Below are 18177 nucleotides of genomic sequence, written 5' to 3' on the forward strand. Positions count from 1 at the left end.
CCCCAAATTTCACTTCTCCACCCTTAACAACTCCCTCTACCCCGCCCCAAACCCTGCAAAATTTGGACAGGTACCAGAGTGCTACGAAGGAAAAAAAAAAAAGGTGGTGTAATAAGGGTTGACCGGAGGGGTCAGTGTATAGCCTAGGTGGTCAGAGAAGGCATTTCTTAAGTTATAACCTTTGAATCGACCCCTGGATAAAAGGAGTGGGCAGGCAGCCCTCTGGGGCATGGGGGCCCTTTCTGAATAGCTGAATCCTGGCTACCCTCCACCTGCCTACTCAGCCTGTGGGATACACATTCATCCTGTCCAACAAACAACACAGGATTGTTGCTCCCATTGCTCCTCCCTCCTGGCTCCACTATCACAGGCATCTCCAGCCAGCCTCCAGCCTTCAGAGTCTTCTAGGCAAGGTGATGCAGCCTCAGTGCCTTTGGGTATTCATTCTGGAGTTCTCTTATTTACCTGGAAGTAGTAGTGGTGGTCGGGGAATCCAAAGTGCTCTCCTAAGACACCCATTCTGTTAATCGCATCTTCTCCGATTTCTGGTCTTCCCCTTACATAGGCTGGAGGTAAGAAACAAATAGGACAGACTATTTTTTGCTGACTCTCAGTAACTCTCCATGGATGAAGCTAGTGTCTAGTACCTTTTTTCCCAGAAGATATGGGTTCTTATCACTCACTTCCCTCAACTCGGGGGACTTAGTTAAGTCTCTGTGAATACAATGAAAATCAATTTAACATCCTAGTACATTGGCTTATGAGCTTAGAAACACTTGACTTTATTCCATCAATCATATCCAAGAAAGAACAGGATCTCCTTTCTTCTCCAAGAGAGGTGGCTTCCCATCTGGGACAAGCTGGCTGACACCTTGGGGCAGGGAGAGCAATTAGGTTATTTTTCAGATGTCTGACTGGTCATCTCAGCAGGAAAGAATGCCATCTTCCATTAGTGATATCTGCTCTGGGTTTGGGAGGGCAAGTTGAGGCAAAAGTACCAACTATTTGCTATCCCTGGACTAGGGTCTTATATTTGTAAATGTCTGATGTAGAAACAGCCTCAGTAAATGCTAACCTCCTGCTGGGCCATAATGAAGTCCCTTCCAGACTGCCATGAGAATATGAACCACTCCATCACTGTATATTTTCCTGCATCATTCAAGTTAATGAGATTTGCTTAAATAGACAAATATAAATGTGCATACATTTTCAGTCTTTCTCCAGGGGAAATGTGTTTGGGGGCATTTTATCTGCAGAATTGGAGCTGATCCAATTCTGAGCCTTGCCAGGTATTTACTTAGAGAAAATTGAAAACAATTCCGTGCTATAAAAACTTTTCAATGAGCTCAATATCCCCTTACAGAGGGGTTACTCCTGCCCACTGTCCCATGAATGTGCACCATCCCCCGGACCCGAGGCCACATGGCCATGAGAGCATCCAACCAATCAGAGCTTGGCACCAACCTGGCAGCCTGCCAAGCACAGATAGCAGTGATGGTTGTTCATGCCAATGATCCAAAATCTCTAGTCTAGACTTATCTCTAGTCCTCGTGAGTGGAATACTTAATAAGCCACATAAGCCCATTTAAAAAGGTGGCTCACCCATGGGTAATGACCAACAATAAAATAATACAGTTATAACCCAATGCATAAATGTCTACAAGTAGGAAAGAACTTGACAAGGGCAGAACATTAGAATCAAATTATGCAAAGAGAGAGGGGAAAAAAGTGGCTCTCTCTGGAAGTACTTTGTTTTATGCCTAACTTTTGGCTAGGACTTGGGGGCCTCAGAGAGGCTTCTGAGCCCAAGGGTGAGGAGAAAAGACACGTGTTTATTCATCCAGTTATTTTCTACCTGACAGCAAAGTGAAAGATGCGATTTGCTTACCACGGCCATTTGAGGTCAAGATAATGTTGAAAAATCCAAAGTAAGGAACCTCAGAATCTTTGGCTATTGGAAGGGAGAGTTCCCTTAAGATCCTTTGACCCACAACCTGATGAAATCCAGAGAGGTGAAGTGTCTTTTCCAAGGCCATATAGCTGGTAGACGGCAAAGCAGGACTGTCATTCTGGGGCCCAGACTCCTTGTCAAGTGCTCCTTCCAGGACCCTACTCTCATTCTCCTGATGGAAGCCCAGGTCCTAACATTCTTCATGCCTTTCAATTTCTTGCTAAAAAGATGTTCTTCTAAGTTGAGAGAAGAGTCATGAAATACGTCATCACCTCTCTGGATTTCAGATTCATCCCAATTTGGGGGTACTGGACTTGCATCATTGCTACGGTTTTCTGAAAGGACTTATTTCTGGAGATGTGTCCTGCCTCTGCTGCCAGGAGGTCTGGGAGAAAGGGCAGCATCAGCAAGAGCCACACACTAAAGGAGGGTGAGCCCTCAGCTCAGAACCCCACCTGCAGAATTCAATCCTCTGTCATTTCAGACGCACTTACTGATTTGTAAACACTCCCCTTCCAGAATGGAAAAAGAAACAGCTTCTCTGCAGCATATTAAAAGAAGCAGCCCTTGAATTAATCAAATTCACAGGGAAGAAAATCAATAAAGGTAATTATCTCAAATAAACTCAAGAAAATAAACAACTTATTTACTGAACTGTTCGCTTTGCCGCTAGGTGTTCTGACTTCAAAGCGTAATTTAAATGAGGTACAAGGCACACATGTGAGCACAAAATAGCGAGGAGTGGACATGAGGATTTGCCAAAACAGCAACACCCAGGGCGGGGCACAGAAAGCAGGCACACTCACGCACACTCCCAAGAGAGAGTTTGAATTGATGCAACTTTTCCGAAAAGTAATTTGGCAACATGTATCAGGAGACTTAAAAAATGTTCCTACTCTTTCCACCAGAACTTCCATTTCTAGGGAATGTATCTTAAGGAGATCATCAGAGAGGTGCTCAACAATTATGCAGAAGAACGTTCAACTGTTTTATAATACAAAGGAAAAGGAAACAACTAACAGTGAATATCTAACAATAAGGAGGCAGCGGATATTCCTGTGGTCTTGCTGCTAGCCACATCCTAGTACCTTTCCTGTTTGGGGAGAGGCCCTATTGGCTGAGGCTTGATGGGAGTCAGGGCCCCACTTTTCGCTTTAAGAGTCTGTTCCCTCGTAGATAAGGTGGCGCATATTCCCTAGGCTTCACCAGCAAGACGCTCCTTCCTAGATTGTTGAAACCTAAGGAAATGCAGACATGCTATGGACATTGCTTCTGCGGGACCCTAAACAGGGTTCCCGCAGCTGAGACTGTCTTGATTCCTGCCCTTTTTCTTAGCCTGTTTTTCCCAGCCCTTACATAGATTCTATGACTAATGAATATTATTCCAGTAAATTCCTCTTCCACTTAATTTGGCCAAGGTTCGTTTTTGTGGCTTGAAAACGAAAACTGACAGTCATAATGTATTTGATCATTCTCTTGATCAAATACATTATGAAACATCTATTCAATATATTATTCATCTATCAAAATCCAGGATTTCAATACATATTTAGAAGCATGGAAAAGACAGCATTGAGAGATACACAGAGGTTATGATCACAGTTCTATAAACCTATGTATGTCTACATAATTATTATTATCATATCTATATATCTAATCTATATATCTACCTACTTATCCATCTGTGTGTATAGGAAAAAAAAAACACACACAGCTATTAACAGTTCCTTTATCCGAGAAGAAGCATTATAGGTGACACAGGATGCTTCTCCACCACCCAAGCCATTTTATCTTCAGAACCAGCCTATCTGTCAACTCCTCCAGAAAGTCTTTGCCAACCAAAGTTAGGCCTCCTCCTCGGTGCTTTGAGAGCACGCAATGCACCCTTGTATCATAACACCACATTGTAATGAGTTTTCCTATGTCCCCGACTGCTTTTTATTGCTCACTGTGTATCCTTCATACTCACATAGTGCTTGCTCATAGTAGGAAGTCAACAAAATTTGTACAATAGATCCATGCAAAGATTATTGTTATAATAAAAAAAATTACGTTATTAAAAAGAAAGGGCTAGGAAGAGGAGATATTTAGGTGAGTAGCAAAGAGAAACAGAAAAGTATTACTGTATAATGAATAAGTTACATGTGACAGTGAGTAGACTATTTGGGATCCAGTGAAATGGACAGACGCTACGTTGTCTAGTATATTAGATTGGTAGAGACAGATAAACCGTGGATTTTTTTCTTGGTCTAAATTCAGGCAATAACTGTCTCCCCTCTCTTTTTTCTTTGCTCCCGGAGATATTGCCTGTTCATCCAGCAGCTTCTGGCCTCCAGGTGTATCTCCTGAGATTACCATCAGCTAAATACTGGGTTGTCTTTTGATGATTTGCCTACATTGTAACTTCCCATCACATTGTCAGTGCTTTTCTAGTTCCAGACATGCCACAGACTGTTAATTTACCCTTGCCTTTGCCTTGCCCAAGGAAATTGAAAGTAAACTTTAATTTCCTAGTTGAGGGTCATGAGTGCTTTGTGTAGTTCAGAGAAGAATAATTATTGTTTGATGGAATTAGGGAATACTAGGAGAGTTTTTGGAGTTGGTGAAGTTACACAGTAATCAATTGCTTGTCCACATATTTAGAGTTCATTCCAGTGAGCAGAGGTTTTGTCAACCTCTGAGGTCTGTTTGACACCTGGCCTCAATCTGCCAGGCACTCCAGTAACCATATCCATAGCCTTCAGATCTAAACTGTGAATTCCATCAAAAGCTTTCAACTGGCCTTGGAGATGCTACAGAAGCCATTCTTGTAGTTACTGATCTCTCTGACTACATGAAATCAAAGAAAAACGATCTCTGGGAGGATGATAAACAAGGGTGCTTTCAGAATTTCAGAAGTCCAAGCCCGAGCATCTGGGAGCCAAGGAAGCGTATTTAGGTCTTTCCTGGTCAGTGTGACCACCTGGAGGAATTTAACAGACGTCTTTGGAGTTGCTCAGTGAAGTCCTAGAATGAGTCTAAGTGTGATGCCAAGATGACTAGAGAAGTCAGAACAAACTGTTATTTCTGCATACACATTAATTTTTGGCCATTTGGATTTCTTGTGTTAATTTTTAATTCCTTCTTTGGGGAACTATTTTATTACTACATAAAGCTAGCAATAAAACCATCAACAGGTGTTCACTCTGCACCTGCTATATGATAGGAACTGGGTTCCATGTACTAATGATCGTGAAAGAAACGGCCCTTACATACACACAGATATGTGGGTATTGTGGGTTTTTTTTTTTACCTATTTGCAATCATTTCATGTACATAAATGTTTCCTTTATTCCTCAACATTAGTATGTCCCACACTTTCCTGTGTTTCTCCGTGGTTTCTTCATGGTCAACAATTTAATTCTGACCAGTGACCATTACCTTTCTGTAAAACAAATTGCTGCCATAGTAAATGAGACCAAGGAGAACAGTTCTGTGGCATACGGCATTTTTTTCTTCCATTGTAACTGTTTCTGGGGATAAATTCTTGGAAATGAGATTCTTGCATTCTTAAAGAAGACAGATGTACCAGAGGCATACCACCATCCTCCATTTTTATGACACTGGAATGCTTCACTGTATCTGTTATAAGACTGTTTCTGGCTGAGCCCAGATACTGCTTCAGAATCCTTTCTGGGGAGGTTGGGAGGTAATCAGGTTGGTTGGTTTGTTTATTTATTTATTTTATATTTAGAGGAGGGACTGGGGATTGAACCCAGGATCTCATGCATGCTAGGCATGCGATCTACCACTTAAGCTACACCCTCTCCACCCACAAATCCTTCTTATCACAATACTCCAATTACCCTTTCACATTCAGCCTCAGTAACCACCCCTGGCAAACAAATTTATGGTTTTGATATGTACTGTCACACCAAAAAATTACCTAAGAGATATGTCAGGGGACAGAGCCACTTTCATTTATTTCCCCTTCCTAGGAAATCAAGAAATTTCCTTTTAGCTGACCCAATCTTCCCTGTGGTTCCCGTGGTCACTCCTGTGTTTCTAAATATTCAATACCTCTCTCCCCAACCATGGTGTTCCGCCAGAGGTCACCGTACCTTGATGCAAAACTGCCTTTCTGGATGCAGTGAATTTCTCCAGGGTTTAAACAAAAGTGCTAAATTTCCTTTAGCTAAACTGGCAGGGTTCCTGACAGCTCAATGACCACCAGCTATGGGAAAGACACCTCCCAAGACAGTGAGAAAGAGGCCCTGACATCTTTGATATTTAAGTTAGAGAAAGTAAGTTTAAACCAGGAGGCCACCTAGGGTCAGGATCACGCTCCCTTCAGCCAGCACAGCCAGCTGACCACGTAGGAAGAGGCGTCGCTGGCTCTCGAAGTCACTTTCCCAGTAGTGTCAGGGGCTGGCCAGTGCCTCACCAGCTTCCCCTCCCCCCACACCTAAAGCCTCCAGCACCCTAAAGAAATCTTTTAAGTGTTGTCGTCTACTTCAGAATTGCTCCAAGCTCTGCTACTTTTCACTCCAAACTTTGTTGCTCGTTTTTTTCAGAATTCCCCAGGGTAGCAGACAACTGCTCCTCTGCATTATCTAACCACTGTTTCCTCTGGTTCGTGGGATAACATCCTCCCCATGCACACACCTCCATTCATGGCATTGCCGCCACTTCGTGAGGTTTCCCTTGTGAGTCTGGAGGGACTGCCAATCCAGCTCCATGCCCGTCCCTCTGAAAGGACTGGTATACGGCCCATCCCCATGACCCTGGCTGGAGAGACTGGTTCAAAGACAGGGCAAGGGACCCAAGACAGAGCAGTGAGAGTCTTTTCTGGAGTTCTAAGTCTTCTGGGGGTGCAGAGATTGTTTTTCTCCCAAGGTTGCTAGGCTTGGTTATGATGCACTTGGAGCTGACCGTGGCCATGCCCCAGGTCCTCTGCCACACAGTAGAAGCCCAGCTACCCCAGAAGAGGAGGACTGCCTACAGAGATGGGGGGAGGATTCTATTGGCGAATGTGGGGCTCTGCACCTAGTATGGCCAAGGTAAGGGATAGATTCTAAGGGCCTCCTTTATCCAAAGCACCAGAGCCTGCCCCTGCCCCACCCACACAAGTGTGAGGTGGGCGTGACCACTCAGAAAGATCAAGATTGCTGGGAGAAGTTTGTTGACTGGGTGGGCTAAGAGGGTTATATTCTGAAGCAGAGACAGCTGGTCTACTCAATGCTTAAAATGCTGGCTTCTTAGCAGAGGCCTGAATGGAATGGGCCCACCCCAACACTATTTCTCTTAAGTACCCAAGGGGCACACTTGTTGGTTATTTACAGATTTTTGGAATATCCCCTAAGCACTCCTAAATTCTTGTCAATAACCTTCTTTCCCTAAGAAGGCAGTTTCTCTGGGATCAGCATCAAATGCTTCCTTTTGATGGCGAGTCAGAGTGATTAATGAGCAGATAAACTCATCAGCAGGTTGGGGAAACCACCATCCCCTGGGCGTTTCTTGTCTATGCACTCTTCTGTACACTCAATTCTCTCACCTCGGTGTCCCTCCTCCCTCCTGCCATTGATTCTGGGGACATCCAAGTTGTTCCAATTGTGCCACTTGTCATCCCAAATCCATGTGTGGGTGTGGGCTGGCTGCTAGGGTGATTTATTGATCAGAAAGGTGGGCTGAGGGACTCCACATCTGGTACATGACTTTTGGATATGGCCCAACTGTTAGTCAAGTGTACATGGAAGCTTTATAGAGATTTATTTTTCTTTTTTTCAGTCATCCCTCGGAAGGCCCAAGTTTAATGAGGTAATTTTAGTGGGATGCAGTTTAAGGACATCCAGATCATATCATTTGTTTATATTCAACTTCAATGACGATTACCAATTGATCCAAAATTTCTAGCCAACACCCAACCGAAGTGATGACAGATAATTATACTCCATGGCCACAGACTTCCTTGTATGTTAGCTACTTAGGGAAACATTTTAACTATATAATCTCAGATGAGCTATGCCCTGGACTCAGAAAGGCCACAGATGGACAAGGGAGATGACTCCAGGTGCCCCTCCTGTTCGCCTTGTGTTTTTCATTAGCTTCTGAGCATTTGCTGCTTCTCGTTTATCAGCACTCACTGAGCAGACACCAAGGACCAGACACCCTGTTCAGTCCTGCAGGGACTCCTTTCCCCTTCTCCTTCTGTGAGGACCTACTTCCGTCCTCCTATCCACTCCGCATGGTAGGAGGGGAGGCTAATCCCACTGATCAGCCGTTGACAATTTACCATGAGCAGTGTTACTCCTGCTGGATCTGCTGGTCCATCCCGGCTGGATGGTCACGGCCAGCTTGCAGTCCTCGTCCACACTGCTGGCTGGGCAGATGGACTCAGCTCTGCTGCATGTCTCCCACTCCCTGCAGGCATGCCTGAGCACGTGGGTCCCACGATCCAGACTGAGGATGCAAAGAAGAGGCCTTATTAGCCTTGAGCCTAAGCCGTATGTTCTGTTCCAGCTTTAAACCAGAGCTTCTGCACATGGATACTGGGCACCCACTTGGCTGCCAGGACTCCAATTACCTGGTTGTTGAGATTTGCATAGCAGTCCTCCCTTGGTTAGGCAGACACATGTGTTGAGCAGATCTCCAACTACCAATCCCAGGCAACATTGGCAATCTCACTCCTTCTTCCTAGGGTGACAGGTGACCATAAGAAACATGGAATCACCCAGAGTTTAGGAAATGCACCCATCTCAAACTACTTTGTAATAGTCTTGCCTGGGCCACAGGACCTGATCAAAGCAAAGGTCCATGAAGAGGACGGGCTTTGCCTTTCACTGAAACTTCCACTCCTGTTACCGTATTTTTAACTGTGAAAAATTCAGTACTTTTTACAGCATCCTATTCTTGTCTCATAGATATAATTTCTTAGTTCTCTGAAGATAATACTAATAATTATTCGAACTTTTCTTTTTAATCACTGCATTGTCTTTGTTTCCTCCATGTTTTGTTCTCCCCGTTAATTTATTTTGGTGTCTGTTTCCGGTTAGAACCTATCCTCAGTATCCAGCTATACTGAAAGGAGGCTGCTACAGTCTGAATGTCTGTGCCCCAGCAAAAGTCATTTGCTGAAATGCTAATGCCTGATGTGATGGTATTAGGAGGTGGGGCTTTGGGGAGCAGCTTAGGTCATAAGGGTGCAACTCTCTGAATAAGATTAATGCTTTTATAAAGTGACCCCACACAAGTCCCTGTCCCCTTCCATCATGTGAGGACACAGCTATGAACCCAGAAGAGGGCCCTCAACCGACTGTGCTAGCTCCTTAATTTTGGACTTCCCAGCCTCCTGAACTGTAAGAAATAAATTTTAATAGTTTATAAACTACCCATATCGTGGCATTGTGTTAAATCAGCCCAAACAGACCAAGACAAAGGCTTTGACTGTTCACTTACAAGGGGAGCACTGCCCAGGAAGAATCTGGTGGCTATAGGATTGTGTCTTGTTTGTGTTGGTCCAGTCCCCCTGAAAGCAACCATGCAACCTACCTATGGAGAGGTGTGAGGCTGACCACTGCATTCTGGGAGCTGAGTGGAGGAAGGAAGCTGGGCCCTCCATATTCAGTGAAGACCTTCACTTAATACCCATTTTCAGTGGAGCACATCATCCATTGTCCCAAGCCCAGAATCTCTCCAGTTCAACCTCTCCAGAGAAGACATGTTCTGTCTCCAGCTGGGATGAGGAATGGAGAGTTGCCCAGCTGCTCAGGCTGGGAGAGGGGGACTGGGAGGTCTAATTGCTCCTTAATCAGATTTTAAACTCATCCTGTGTCCGGACCCCCTGCCCACTGGCTTGCAGAGGACCCCAGTGCTTCCAATTCCTGAATCTCTAGACATTCTGGGGGTGAGTTAACTGCTCTTCACAGCTCCCCATCCCCACACATTCTAGGCCCCTTGGTTTCAGTTTCCCTTACTCTTTGAGAAGACCCTTATCACTTTTACCGTCCCTCCTCCATCCTGTTGACCTCTCTCGTTTTCTTTGTCTTTTCGGGTTTTACCATCTTCAGTTAACTGATGTCATTTTAGCTGGGTTGGGGAGGAAACCCAGATTAATAGAGCTGTTCTCTCTGCCACATTTAAATGGAAGTATTCGGGGCACCTTTATTTTTTATTTTGTTAAAGCACCTTTTTTATGTTATTTATCTTATGTTCCAATAAATATATTTTATTTCCTATTATATTTAAGAACGAATTAACACCTTAAAGAGAGTTTCTGAAATCTTATTAGCTTCGTCCATGCATTTTTTTCTCAAATAAAACAAAACAAAAAACAAGTAGAGGGGACACTTAAAGTACCATCTCCACACGTGACAGCTTTTTTACATTAAAAAACCAGCCAAGGCCCCAGAAAGGGCTGGAATTCCCTGGTGTGGAGGGCCAATTCAGGTTGGAGGAAGAGAGAGAGCTGGGTGTGAGGAGCAGCAGAGAGCAAATGCAGGGAGAAGAGGACTGGGAAGGGAGAGAATCAGGGTAAGAGTGACACAAACAAACCCCAGCACCTCCCCAGTCTTTCCCGGGGCTGGGGCCAGCCCAGGAGAACACATGCCATCCTGATGACACTCTGAAACAGAAAGAGTGTAAAAGCCCAGCCGATGTTGAGCCCAATACAAATCAACACCACAAAATCCCAGCAGAACTCAAGAATCAGGGCAGCCCCTGCTCATCGGCTGCGATGGGCTGTGACCGACCTGCCCGTGTCCCTGCTGTGGCCGCGCCAAGGGCTGGCTCGCTGGACCTGCGCCAAGGAAGGCAGGGTTGTCCCTCCCCTCCTCCTCCTGCCCTCCCTGTTTCTCTGAGGAAATTTAATTTTCTTTGTTGGGTTTTTTCTTCCCTGACAGTATCCATTATTCTTGGTGAGGCCACAAAAAACTTCACCTCATTTCTTTTTGCTTGGGTTCCTTACTTTTATGTGCTTAGAAGCAGAATCTGAAATCTGGTTACCATCATTCATTTGACTATTGTTTGAAAAGACAAATAGACAGGTCCTGAACCCCACTGTGTCCCATCTGTGTCTCCTCCAGCCGCAGGTCTGCTGGAATGTCCTATATCACCCGCGCAGGGTGACTTCCTATTAATATTTACCAGACGCCGTTCCCTGTCTAATCCTCTTACCCTCCAACACGTTTCAGCCCCTCGCTGCAACATAAAAACACACCACGGTAACTATGTACTTAAGAGCCTGTGTTCTTGGCCCTTGATTCTGAACTGGAGAGGAAACCAAATAATGATCAACTCATAAAATGAAATGCCCAAATTAGATTTTGTTCTTCCCAAGGCCCAGCCCCCAAGATTATGCTGACTAATGCAGCCAAAGGAGTGAAACACAGAGATTTTAGGCCCTGGGGGAGAGCGTGGCCTTGACGGCAAGACAGATGGTCAGAGACCCGGGGAGGGGGGTCTGCTGGGAGGAGTTTTGCCCTGAGCCACATGCGGAATTTGTAAAGCACACAAGAGGTTCTCTCATCCAATTCTACCTTAAAACCACTGGAGGAAAGCCACAGTATGTGATTTTCTAGCCTATACTTGCTACGAGAAATGGTGGCTCAGCTTTTATGGTGCTGGCCTCACGCAGCTCCAGCCTCACACTTCAGCAGAGTTGGAGGTCAAGGTCGTGGTACTGCGGCTGGCAGGGGAGCAGGGGGTGTGAAAGGAAGGGCTTGAGAGGCAGCTTCGTGTTCTGGTTTTTTATCTGAGTGCTGGTTACTTAGGGATATTCAGATTGTGCAAATTCGGTGAGCTGTCCACTCATAATATGTGCACTTTCCTGTACGTAGTTTACTCTTCAATAAAAATTTAACACACATCAGTGACTTTTAGCTTTCAAGAGTCACAGAGTCCTTCAAGAATCCAGGAAAGGATAGGGACCCTCTCCCTGGGAGACTCCCAAACACCCTAAATTTTGCATCTAATGTTAGGGGTATCTTTGACTACCTCAAGTCATAAACAGAGGAGAGTCCCACGTTAAGATCCCTGCCTTCCAGTGTTCCCTGCTTCCTCCATCATTTCCACTTAATTGCTGAGTTCCAGCCATTGCTCCTGGAGACAGGCTGCCCATCTCCATTTGCACACAGCCAGCCTGGCCCAGCTCCAGCCTCCACTGTCCCTAACCCATCCTGAGCACCACTGTTTTCACCATCAAAGGTTTCTGCTCAAAATCCTACACTGCCTTCTCTTGGCTAAGTGGCACAAAGAGGAATACCTTACCCCAGATTTGTAGAACCTCTGTCAGTGGCCCCTTTCTCACCCACCCAACCCCATTTCATACCCTTCTCCCCTCCATAACCTGCAATTTCAGTGATGTTCCCAATACACCAAGTCATTCCTGCCTCTGAACATCCCACTTCTTCTCAGCCAGAAGTCTCTCTCCTTTTGTTGAGCTTATAAAGCATGACAACTACAATCCTGTCTTCCCCAAGGACCCTTCTTGTCGACCTCAGCAAAGAGCTCTTTGAACTCAGTGGCACTTTTCTCTCTACCTTGATTTCATTAAATGATGCTGTACCATTCATTCACTTATTCTCTTTGGAATACCTTTTATTTTGTTTGAACTCTATTAACTTTCTATTGCTGTTACAACTATCACAAACAATGTGGCTTGAAACAACATACATTTATTATCCTACAGTTCTGTAGGTCAGAAGTCCAAAAAGTGTTTCTCTGGGCTAAAATCAAGATGTCAGCAGAGCTACGTTCCTTCCTGGAGGCTCTAAAAGAGAATCTATTTCCTTGCCTTTTCTAGCCTCTAGAGGATGCCTGTGCTCCTTGGCTCATGAACCCCTTTCTCCATCTCCAAGCCAGCAGCAGTGAGTCCTTTACACATCACATCACTCTGACATCCTCTTCTGCCTCTGTCTTCTTTTAAGAACCCTTGTGATTACATTGGCATATCCAGATAATCCAAGATAATCTCCTTATTTTAAGGTCAGATGATTAGCAATCTTATTCCATCCACAACTTAAATTCTTCTTTATGTAGGGTAGGTAATACATTCACATATTCCAGGGATTAGAACGTGGGCATCTTTGGGAGGCGGGGGGCACTATTCTGCCCAGCCACAAATTCTATAGTGCTTTCTTCTCAATATCAGATTTTATTACTTGGTCTTGTACAGTTTATTCATTCACCCATTTGTTCATTTTATAGTAATCATCTCTTGTTCTGTGGTCCAGCATCCACATCCACTAACCCCTTTTAATACAGTAGCCCGAACTTCCCCTTAGGAATTGCTACCTTTCTCACTCTCAGACCATACGTCCCAGGAGAGGAAATCTCCACCCCAACTCCACCTCCGGACATAATGACTCTTTCAGGAATGAACATGTGACTCAATCAGAATCAGTGAGACATTTGACAGAATTAGTAGGAAAGAGGAACATGTTTTTGCCACTGGGATCAAATTGGAAAGATGAGAATCTGGAGATGCCAAGGAACGCCATGGAAAGCCTGAAAATAAAGCCAAAACTAGGAGAGGCAGAGCTGAGAAATGAAAACAAACTGAATATGAATGCCATCATTTGAGCTCCTGGATCAAGCCATACCTGAAGTCAGCCCCACCTCTGGGCTTTCCAGTTATGAGGGCTGTTTGTTTATGATTAAGTCACGTTAGATTAGATTTTTCTGTTACAACTAAGAGTTCTAAGTGAAACATATTCATTTCCTCCTTTATTGAACAAGTACACACTGTACAGTTACTTTGCATTATGCACTGGAAATTGCACTGTAATATTGCTATCACGATAGAGATTATGAAAGCATTCAGCACAGACAGAGTACCTAAAGTCTGGGGACAGAGAAGAAATTGAGATGACATAGCAGCGATGAGTGGGAGTTTCCCAGGCTGAGGCTGGGGAGAGATAATGATAAATTGTGTTGCAGTCAGAAGGAAGAGTATGTGCAAAGGCTGAGAGGCCAAAGACTCTCCGCTTGTCTTCCAAGTGTACATCTTGCCTTTACAACCAGAACATACACACCTCAAGGGTTGTTTTTAAGTCTATCTAGATTATAAACAACACCTAGTCCAGATGACTTTCTCAACAAAACAAAAACAAAAACAAACAAAAGCTTGCTGAGTGACAAATACCTGTCCTAATATCTGAGGTAATTCAGGTCCAGATTTTCCTTTTCTTCAATGGCAGGTTGGGACTTCCCTAGATTGAAAGTTGCCTTATAATTATAATAACAACCAGAATAAGAACAGCACCAACCAATGCTAAACTTTTGCTTCCTTACCATCCATTAGGCACTATTCTAAGTATGTTACATGTGTTATTTCATCCTCCAAACCATCCTTTGCGGTAGTTTTTATTATCACCATTTTACACATGAAGATACTGAGATAAAGAAAAGATAAACAACTTACCGAGTGTGGCAGACTCTTCTGGTTGACAAAACAACAGTCACTCCTGTGTCTCTTCCCTCGCTGTCAGGACCACAGTCTTGTTCAGGGGATCCCGTCTTTCAGGGGAGTGGAGTCCTTCCAGAGGCCCAGAGGCAGGTCATAAATGTCCCAGACCAATGGTAGTCCCATTCCCATCGACAATGATCAGAAACGTGAGGCACAATTACAGATGAAAAAACGAAGAGAAGTCTGCTAGGAATCCTTGCTGACCAGATCAAGATACAGAAGAGGCAGTCCTTTTCCACCTCTGGACATTGTCACCCACATGGGGTATGTGGAGCTGGGGCTGCCATCTTGGGGCCAGGAGGGGAGCCCCCTAAAAGAACAGGCCAATAGACGAAGGATGGCAGTGTGGCAAGATGAAAAGAACCCACATCCTTAATGACGTAGCTGAGCTCCTGAACTTGCCAACTCTGGCGCTGCCCTGCCCCGTCTTCTTGTGATATGATATGCTGCATTCCTTGTAACCTAAGAGGCCATCAGTTGTAAGATGTACCACTGCGTTGCATCCAACTAGAAAGAAAAAGTGATGCCAAATAGACTGTGACACTATACTCATCATTAAATTTTTTTTTTTACTTGCATCTGTTAATCCCAAATTCCTACTTTATCCCTCTCCCCACCTTTCCCTCTTGGTAACCATATATTTGTTTTCTATGTCTGTGAGTCTGTGTCTATTTTGTAAATACGTTCATTTGTCATTTTTTTTTTTAGATTCCACATAAAAATGATATCATGAAATATTTGTCTTTCTCTGTCTGACTGACTTCACTTAGTATGATCATCTCCAGGTCCATCCATAGAATTTTTACATTATACTTGGTAAAAGTACACATTTAGACTTATTTGTTCCTAGATTTTTTTTGGCCACTTATCACTCATACATTTATAGAAAATATTTATATGAAGTAAATTAGTCAAGGTATTTATTCCTAAATCTGCTCTATATTAAGAGTCTAAACTCCCCAGAATCACTTGAGTCATCGGCATTCACGTGTTTCCATATACTTTCACCCTCTGTTCCATCAAGGGCCTTAGTGATAGCGTGTTTCTCAGGAGGGAGTCCCTCTGTAATCTTTTAGTTTGGTTTCTGCTATCTGCAACCACAAGCGGCCCTTCTGATGCACCAAGGTCACCAGCATCATGTGTGGCAGAGCTTGGATCTGAACCCAGGCATTCTGATTGCTTAGTGACTGCTGATCACTGAGACCCACAACTTTTGTTTTAGCCTAAGTGACAGATCTGATCTATTGATAGCAGCTCCCGGGAGAGTTGTGCTGAGAGGGGTTCTGAGGCCATGATCTATTACCTACGACTGCAGAGGAACCCTGAGTGCTGAGTTGTCTTGTACAAGCTACATGTTTACCTTTCCTAGATAATGATCTCAACTCTCAGCTTTAATTCAAAGCCACGGATTCCTACAGATAGAAGAGGACCAGCTTCCACCTAAACACTTTAGGACTGATTGGCAGGACTTCCACAAAGGGCCATGCAGGTTATGTGTTATGCAACTCCAGAGAATGCTATTCACATAGACTGTGGTGTAAATGGCAGCCCCTGGTTTTATGCAGTGTGCAACCCACACAACTGTACCTAGAATCTCTTCAAATAGTGATTCTCTGTTTAAATACCATAAATACAACCTTCACAGCTAATTGCAATAATTTATTTTGGAATTTTATATCCAGTATAAAGGTCAAGTTATTTTTATGTCTAATTAAATTTCTCCTGCTTAAAATTAAATTCTCTTCCAGAATGACACAGACTTAAGAATAACACAGAACATTCAGTCTGGCTCTGTAGGGGCTCATATTCATCAAACATAAGTCAATCATTAAAAATCCTTCATGTATTTGAAGACAATAATGAAGCTCCTATTCTCATTAGCTTCTTCAAGCTAAAACAAACCCAATTTTCCTTAACAAGCTATTATCATATGCCAGGAACTATGCTAAGCACTTTAATTCATGATGTCATCTCATCCTCACTGTAACTGAGCTAGCTCTGTGCCTACTCCCATTTTACAGATGAAGACTGCAGTGACTGAGAGTGCAGGTGCTGAAGTTATACCACCTGGATCCTTGTGACCTTGGGTAAGTCACCTAGTCCCTCTGCGTTCCAGTTCGCTCACTGTGAATTGGAGATAACAACAGTGACTACTTCATAGGATTGCCCCAATACTTACTGAATTTATCATAATGTCTGGCAATCAGTGAACATCCAACATTCTTTTGCTTCTATTGGTATAGATGTATTTCCAACACCCCAGTTTAGGAAGGGACTGAGCAAGGAATCAAACTCCGGGACGCCTTCCCTGCTCTGCTCGCCTAATTCTGTCACAGGTTTGAAAAGGACCTTGGAGGCTGTGTCATCACCTCTTCATTTTGCAGACAAGAGAACTGAGCAGTCCTGGGTGGATCATTAATTATCACCGTCTTTGCTAACTGGGAGAATCTGGCTCTCAGTAGAGTCACTGTCTCCTCTCTGCCACCTGCTACCAATTTTAATGCTTTGAACCTGATCTCCTGGGTCAAGTGTTTAGCTTCCATTAGGGATGAATGAAGAAATCTCTGTGGGAAAAAAAATGGCTAACCCATAAGAGACAGCTTGGAGTCATGTTCTTTTTCGTGGCACTACCAGAGATGGTCCTCCCACCATGCTAGGCTGGTCAAGTTTCCAAGGATTTCCTAGGCCTGGCACCTCTGTGCAGACCTGGTACCTTGCCCAGCCTAGGAGCCAGTGCCTGCCTGGACACCCCAGAGACCCACAACAGTGACAGGGCACCATTCACTTGCCCCGGGGACTTCTTGTGTGAATTGGTGTCTCCTATTGAAAATGAAATCCCAGATAATAAATCGTCCTTAAGGGCTCAGATGTCTTTAATCGAGGTTTTATCTTCTCCCCCAGGCCCAGTGACTTCTAATGAGTTCCAGTTCACATCCTGGATGAATTATTGTTGGAGGAGTGTGTGCACTCAGTGAAAATAAACTAACAGTGAGACTCGTGTTTACTCTTTAATTCACTCTATCCAAAAATAGTTTCCTTTTTAAAGGGCATTTTTCAAACAGAGAGGTGGCTGCTGATTAACCCTTTGTGCTTCATAACAAAAAAAAAAGGAGAAGAAAAAGAGAGACAGACATAAACTCACACCCACAGTTGGATTTATGACTGTTGATTTATGGAGTAATGTGAATTGAAACATCTGGGGCCTTTGACAATCTTCTTCCCACCCTGGGCTTCAGTTTACTCATTTACAGAATGAAGATAATAGTACACACCTACCTCTCCCAGATGTTGTGAGGATTCATGTAAGTAAACCATCTTGTTTGGCATGTAGTAGTAAATGTTAGATTTTTTAAAAAGTTATAATTTTATAACGCTATGCAAAGTTGCATATACAATGAATTGGGGAAATCTATCCTGTTTTCCCATTGATTTGCATAATTTCAAAGGAACTTCATCTTTTTTCTTTACTCCTCCTAGATCTATAGCAGACAATGCCTCCTAACTATTTTTCTGCCTCCCTTCGCCTTCCATCAAATACTCATGATCTATAAGCAAATTCTTAGATGCTCCAGGGAGCAACTGCTCAAAGGAATTCCATGCTGAAGCAAAGCAGTTGCCTATAAATTGCATAATCACCTCTTAATGGTTTGTAAGTTGGTATACTGAATTCCCCTAAGTTCAACCCACACCATGGGGGTCACCCAACTCGATTTCCTCGGTTCCCTTGTTTGGGGCCAAAGAAGTGTAAGTGGAATTGCCTGTACTCCAAGGAAGGGAGGGATGA

At 43.9% G+C, this 18177-nt stretch overlaps 1 long non-coding RNA gene across 1 annotated transcript; it reads right to left on the reverse strand.

Annotated features, from left to right (window-relative positions):
• Positions 1 to 460: 460 nt before the first annotated feature.
• On the reverse strand, positions 461 to 14623 carry LOC140689345 (uncharacterized). Its single transcript, XR_012064277.1, has 3 exons — positions 14349 to 14623; positions 8223 to 8389; positions 461 to 566 (listed from the first exon to the last, which is right to left on the reverse strand). It is a non-coding gene; the product is annotated as an uncharacterized lncRNA (long non-coding RNA).
• Positions 14624 to 18177: the final 3554 nt, after the last annotated feature.

Source organism: Vicugna pacos, chromosome 3 (genome assembly GCF_048564905.1).
Source record: "Vicugna pacos chromosome 3, VicPac4, whole genome shotgun sequence".
Taxonomy (NCBI): domain Eukaryota; kingdom Metazoa; phylum Chordata; class Mammalia; order Artiodactyla; family Camelidae; genus Vicugna; species Vicugna pacos.